The sequence below is a fragment of the Podarcis filfolensis genome, assembly GCF_964270895.1.
Source record: "Podarcis filfolensis genome assembly, chromosome: 14".
In the NCBI taxonomy this organism is placed as follows: domain Eukaryota; kingdom Metazoa; phylum Chordata; class Lepidosauria; order Squamata; family Lacertidae; genus Podarcis; species Podarcis filfolensis.
This window is the reverse complement of record NC_139616.1, coordinates 49470988-49477062: the sequence shown is the minus strand read 5'-3', so window position 1 is coordinate 49477062 and position 6075 is coordinate 49470988.

Sequence of the window (6075 nt, the reverse complement as noted above, 5' to 3'; positions counted from 1 at the left end):
CCCCTCCAAAAACGAAGGGGAAATGTGTGTGCGTCCTATGGGACGAATGCAGGCTCCTTGGCTTCAGCGATAGCAACGCGAAGCCTCTGAAGCCTGCGCTCCGGAGGCTTCGTGTTGCTTTCGCTGAAGCCAGGAGAGTCTGCTCTTTGAGGCTGGCGGTGGGGGAAAGCAGCGCTCCCCCCCCATCGCCAGCCCCAGAGGATGGGGGGCAGCGGGAAGGCGCGCAACACCTTCCCGCTACTCTCCGATCCAGCTTTGAGGCTGGCGGTGGGGGAAAGCAGCGCTCCCCCCCCCCCATATCCAGCCCCAGAGGATCAGGGGGTCAGTGGGAAGGTGCGCAACGCCTTCAAGCCACTCTCCGACCCAGCTTTGAAGCTGCCGGTGGGGGAAACCAGCGCTTCCTCCCATCTCCAGCCCCACAAGCTGGGTCGAAAAGCCCGCAGGAGCGCTCAGGTGGGGGAATTCCCCCACCTCATAGAAAAGCCCGCAAGAGCCGCACAGCCTTTAAAGAGCGCGCCGTTCTTGGGGGCTTTTCCCCAAGGAAGGAGAAGGGACTGACTGGCCGAGTCAGTCCCTTCTCCCTCCTGTGGGCTTTTGCAGGAGATGGGGGAATTCCCCCACCTCCCGCAAAAGCACCCAGAAGCCATGCGCTCTTTAAAGGCTACGCGGCTTCTGCGGGCTTTTCTATGAGGTGGGGGAATTCCCCCACCTCGCAGAAAAGCCCGCAAGAGCTGCGCAGCCTTTAAAGAGTGTGCAGCTCTTGGGGGCTTTTCCCCGAGGAGGGACAAGAGACTGACTGGCCGTTTCAGTCCCTTCTCCCTCCTGGTCGAAAAGCCTGCAAGAGTCGTGCGCGGCTCCTGTGGGCTTTTGCGGGAGGTGGGGGAATTCCGCCACCTCCCGCAAAAGCAGGGAGGTCTTGGAGTAGCGCACAGGCTGCGTGCAGCCTGTCCGCTGCTCTCAGAGCTGCGGGGGGGGGGGGATCATATTTTTTCCTTGATTTCCCTCCCTGAAAACTAGGTGCGTCCTATGGGCCGGTGTGTCCTATAGGGCGAAAAATACGGTAGTCACCCTGTATTAAGAGCAGGCTACTAAACTCCACCGCTGCAGCCATTACGCCTCTTCTTGACTTTCACTTGGCCCTTGTGTGCCAGCTGGTGGCACTTGGGTCAGATGTGGCTTCTAGTTGTCGTCCCATTTTAGACAATGACCTGAAAAGCAGGAACAGAGTGGTTTCTGCATCCCACTTGCTGAATGCTTCCTGTCAGCCTTCACACTCTCCATGTAGCTGTTTGAGAGCCTACAAATGGTTGCATGAACGCAAAGAGTGGATTATTGTGAAGCACCTCATTTCCCAATGCTTGAAATTGTCAAAAGCCATCTGCAGCAGGGATGCCAGCAGAATGAGCTTTGCCTGGCAAGGACTGGATTGCTGCCACTGATGTATAACTCTTAGTTGTGTGGTTCTTGGATTCAAGGCTGCTGAGGGGCAAGTGGACCTTTTTCACTTTGAAGCCATTTACAAAGTGCCCCTCCCCCCCGTGAGTGGGCTGTGACGCGGCACCATTGCCATAATTCAGCAGGCAGGCTCCCAATTCAGGATGGAGGGCCTCTTCCCTATTATGCTGAATAACAATAGACCCCTGTGTGTGCACAGCTTGTATTTCTAAGTGGCCCAACCAGTGAAACAACTGGAACTCCTTCCTGCTCCCAGCATGCAATGTGGCCTAGCATTTGGTATTCGCCTCATGCTTCCTTGCAGATGGACTCAGCTGTTTGACTCAGGAACCTGAACTCTAAATAAATAAAAGAAAACTAAAGCCAGAAAACCTTACCATGTAATGCAGAGGGTTTGTTTCCCACACACACACACACACACATCCCTTCAGGTTCATGAGTTTAAAAGTTGTGACGTGCAGAGACTGCAGCCATATAGTTATCAAAGTGGCTGCGATGTTTGTGCTTCACAGATGACTCTGGGGTCCTCCCCAACTTACTTTGTAGTGCAAGGTCCCAAGTTTGATTCCCAGGTAGGGCTGGGAATATTCCATGACTGAAAGCCCAGTGAGAGGCTGCCAGTCAGGGTTGACAATTGTAGGAATGATCGTTGGGTGCAGAGCACACTCCCCCTCACAGATAAAGCCACAGCTGTCTGAACATCGTGCCCTCTGTCTGACCTTTTGCGGTCTCAGTAGTCTGCGGTGTCCTGTCTGTAACCTTTGTCTCTGAGACCTTTGTCTCCTTCGTCATAGAAGAGTTTGGATTTGATATCCTGTTTTATCACTACCCGAAGGAGTCTCAAAGCGGCTAACATTCTCCTTTCCCTTCCTCCCCCACAACAAACACTCTGTGAGGTGAGTGGGACTGAGAGACGTCAGAGAAGTGTGACTACCCCAAGGTCACCCAGCAGCTGCATGTGGAGGAGCGGAGACACGAACCCGGTTCATTAGATTACGAGTCTACCGCTCTTAACCACTACACCACACTGGGTCTCAATACACTGTGCAAGGGGGAAATGACACGGTGGAAACAGGTGCCAAAATAGCTTTGTACCACCCTACGATCTCAGGACTGGAAGATGTGTAAAGGTCACAGCCCAAAATGTATCTGCCTGGGTTTGCATATTGTGTCAATAAAAGGAGCATCCACAGAGCTGGCCAGCAGCTTGCTTGCAGCTCACCTGCATTATCAACTCCTGCCTCATGTCCTTCACTTCAGACAATACTGAATTGGATTAGGCATCTTCCTGTGTTCATAAACAAAAGTCATTGAGAACCTGAGACCTCCGCTCTAACCAAGGGGACTGTCCCTGCCCCTTTACAACCCTCTGTTGGCTTGTAAAAACCCTTATTGTCTCTTCTTCATAATTGCCATCCTAGTCTTCCTTCTGTGTTGCCCCTTTGACCTGATGGTGGGCTTTAGGCAAATTCATGGGGAATAAGGCTCTCAGTGGCTACATACTGATGGCTATGCACACCCACCCACACCCACAGTGTTGGAGGCAGTAGGCCTCTAAATGCTAATTGCTGGGAATCAGAAGTGGGGAACGCTGTCCCACTCCAGTCCTACTTGTGGCATCTGGTTGACCTCTGTGAGATGCTCGATGAGACAGGCGTCTGGTCTGAACCATCAGCCAGTCTCTTCTTATGTCCTTTTGGCTACAACAGGGTCATGTTCAGTGACACTTCTCCTATCCATTAGAAAGCTAACTGCTGTCTATTAGAAAGCTAACACCTAAGGGAGAAAAGGCCTTGTCCCGTCTGCTCACAAGTGATACAGATCCCAACAAAGTCACATCATGTGGGGTTGTTAACCCTGTGTGTTTTGCTTCACTCTTCAGAGCTGACCTGCAGTGGGTATAGGAAAAGCACATTGGCTCTTAATACGCAATAGGCTCCTGATACAAACAGCACCGGCCCTACCATTACATGGAGTGAGGCATCTGCTTCAGGCAGGAGATGCTGAGGGGCAGGGAGCACGTGGCCTGCCCTGTGCCCAAACTAGCCTTGTACTCTTATGTGCAGTGGAGGAACTGTCCTGTTGAAGTAAGATTCAACTGCCAACCCGGGCATCTCTTGTATATGAAAGGAGTGGAGGAACCACCTAGCCCTTGACACGGCAAAATGTCCTGGGCTTGCCTGGGATACAAACTCTCCTGTTCTTCTTGCATTTGTATTGAAACCACAGATTGCTGGAGCAATGGGGAAAATTTCCAGTGTGCCAAGTTAAGCCCTGGGATAACATGGTGTGAAATTGTGTGTGCACCTATTCAGCCTAAGTTTTACTCAAGATTAGACCCAGTGAAATTAAAGAACGTGGCTAAGTTACATCGACTCTGCGTGAAACTGTGTTGAATACCACCCATACACACAGAGAGATCACACACACACACACAATATTGCACGCTCTCCAACACTCCCGCATACCACTTCTTTCTTAAAGAGGTGCTAGATAGATTCTCTCAGCCTGGTGAAGCAGTTGTCATAGCAACAGCAAGAGCGCTGCAAACACTTTTGCTGGCTGACGGAGGAGATGCAGACACATCTTTGCTTTTGCTTCTCGTTTATCACTTGCTGATAAAAATGAAAGAATCTAATCTAAATGTTTACTTTGAAACATTCCCTGCCTCCCTCCCTCTCCCTGTCCTTCTCCCCCCCCCCCACCTCCCTTAGTGACGTTCCCATTTTTTACACATAGCTGCTGTTTTATTTTTAAGTGCCAAAAAGGAATATATAATGTTTATGTTTTAAGTGGCTGTTTTCCACAAACCAGGACAGATGTTTCCCGAGCATTGAAACAGCAATATTTAAGCAACCAGCAGGTGGCAGCAACTTGGTTTACTCTCAATGCACCATTTTCAGATGTAAATGTTTTTTTGGTGGGGAGGGATTGTTTTCACCCAGTAATCAACAGCACTTGCCTTCCTGTGTTCACACACCACTGGATTCCATATTTTCCTTTTGTGCGATTCGTTTTTCTTTTAACGTCTAGTATGATTACACAATCTGAATGTGGACAACACTATTACTCAGCCCTTGGTTTTGTCTTGGTCTAATGTGCTAAGATGCACATTATTACAGCAGTGGCTTTTCAACTGTGTTCCAGGAAACGCTCCACTTATTTGGACGATTCACAGCAGTCCTAAGAACATCAGAAAGGGTCCTGCTGGATGAGACCCAAGGCCCATTGAGTCTAGCATCCCATTCTCACAGTGGCTGGCCAGATAGCTGTAGGGAGCCCCTAAGCAGAGCCTGAGCGCAACAGCACTCTCCCAATTTGTAATTCCCTGAAGCTACAGAAAAGGCCAATAAAAATGGCCGAATAGCTACCTCGAAAGAGAGCTTGCCTTCCCCCACTGATCTTAAGGTCCTACGGGACTGCCTCTCCTGGTATGCCCCGCGGAGGACCTTAAGGTCCACAAATGACAACACTTTGGAGGTCCCAAGTTGCAAGGTGGTTAGATTGGTCTCAGCTAGGGCCAGGGCCTTTTCAGTACTGGCCCCAACTTGGTGGAACGCTCTGTCCCAAGAGATTAGGGCCCTGCGGGACTTGACATCTTTCCGCAGGGCCTGCAAAACAGAGCTGTTCCACCTGGCCTTTGGTTTGGACTCAGTCTGACCCTTATGTTTCCCTCCGCTTATGGTTTTGATCTATGGGCTACTATTAAAATGAGGCTGCATTTTAAATTGTATTTTTAACCTGTATTTTAAATTGGGTCCCCCCCCTCATTATGTTTTTATTGTAATTTTACTGGTGTTAGCAGCCCTGACCCCGGCTCTGGCCGGGGAGGGCAGGGTATAAATAAAAAATTATTATTATTTTTAATTATTATTATTATCATTATCATCATCATCATCATACACTGCAATGTGCGGAGAGGTTGCCAGAGAGTGCTGGGTGCGCTCAAAGTCATGTTCTCTCAGTTCAGCCAGCCTGTGTCTTGCATGTCATGAAGATCATAACAATATCTTCCAGAATCATTTGCATGTGCTGTGACCATGGTGCAAGAAGTTAGCACAACACCTGAGATTTATTTAGCATGGTTGCAAGAAGTTCTTTTTTTTCTGGTATAACAACTTCATGGTGAGTACCAGCACTTTCTCTTATTTATTTTTTTAAAAAGCAGTGCTTGCAAGATTATGCTTTTTTAAATTTTAAATTGCATTTGTTTGGAAGAACTACATCCTGGCTTCCTGTTTCTAAAGGAACACTTGCAGATACTTTTCAGACTTTGTATGTGGAAGGACAATTTCCACACCGGCTCCTCTTCTCCTTGGTTGAAAAGGCCCAAGTGTCTCTAGAGATTGCCAGGAAAGCATGCATTCCTCTCAATTGCTTTATTATGCAGCAAAGGAGCTCAAGTTATTTATAGCTGGATCCTTAAAAAGGTGACATTATTTGGGGGGGGTGTCAATGGTTTAGCCTTGGAATTTGAGTGCAGCTATATAGAACAAAGTTCATGACTTGATGGGAGGTGGGAGAGAGGAGAGTGTGCTTGTCTTAAAATACATTTAACTCTCAAAGCCCTAAAAGAAAAATGCTAAGTTTGGACCAAATAGTCTACCTGGGTTGATTTTC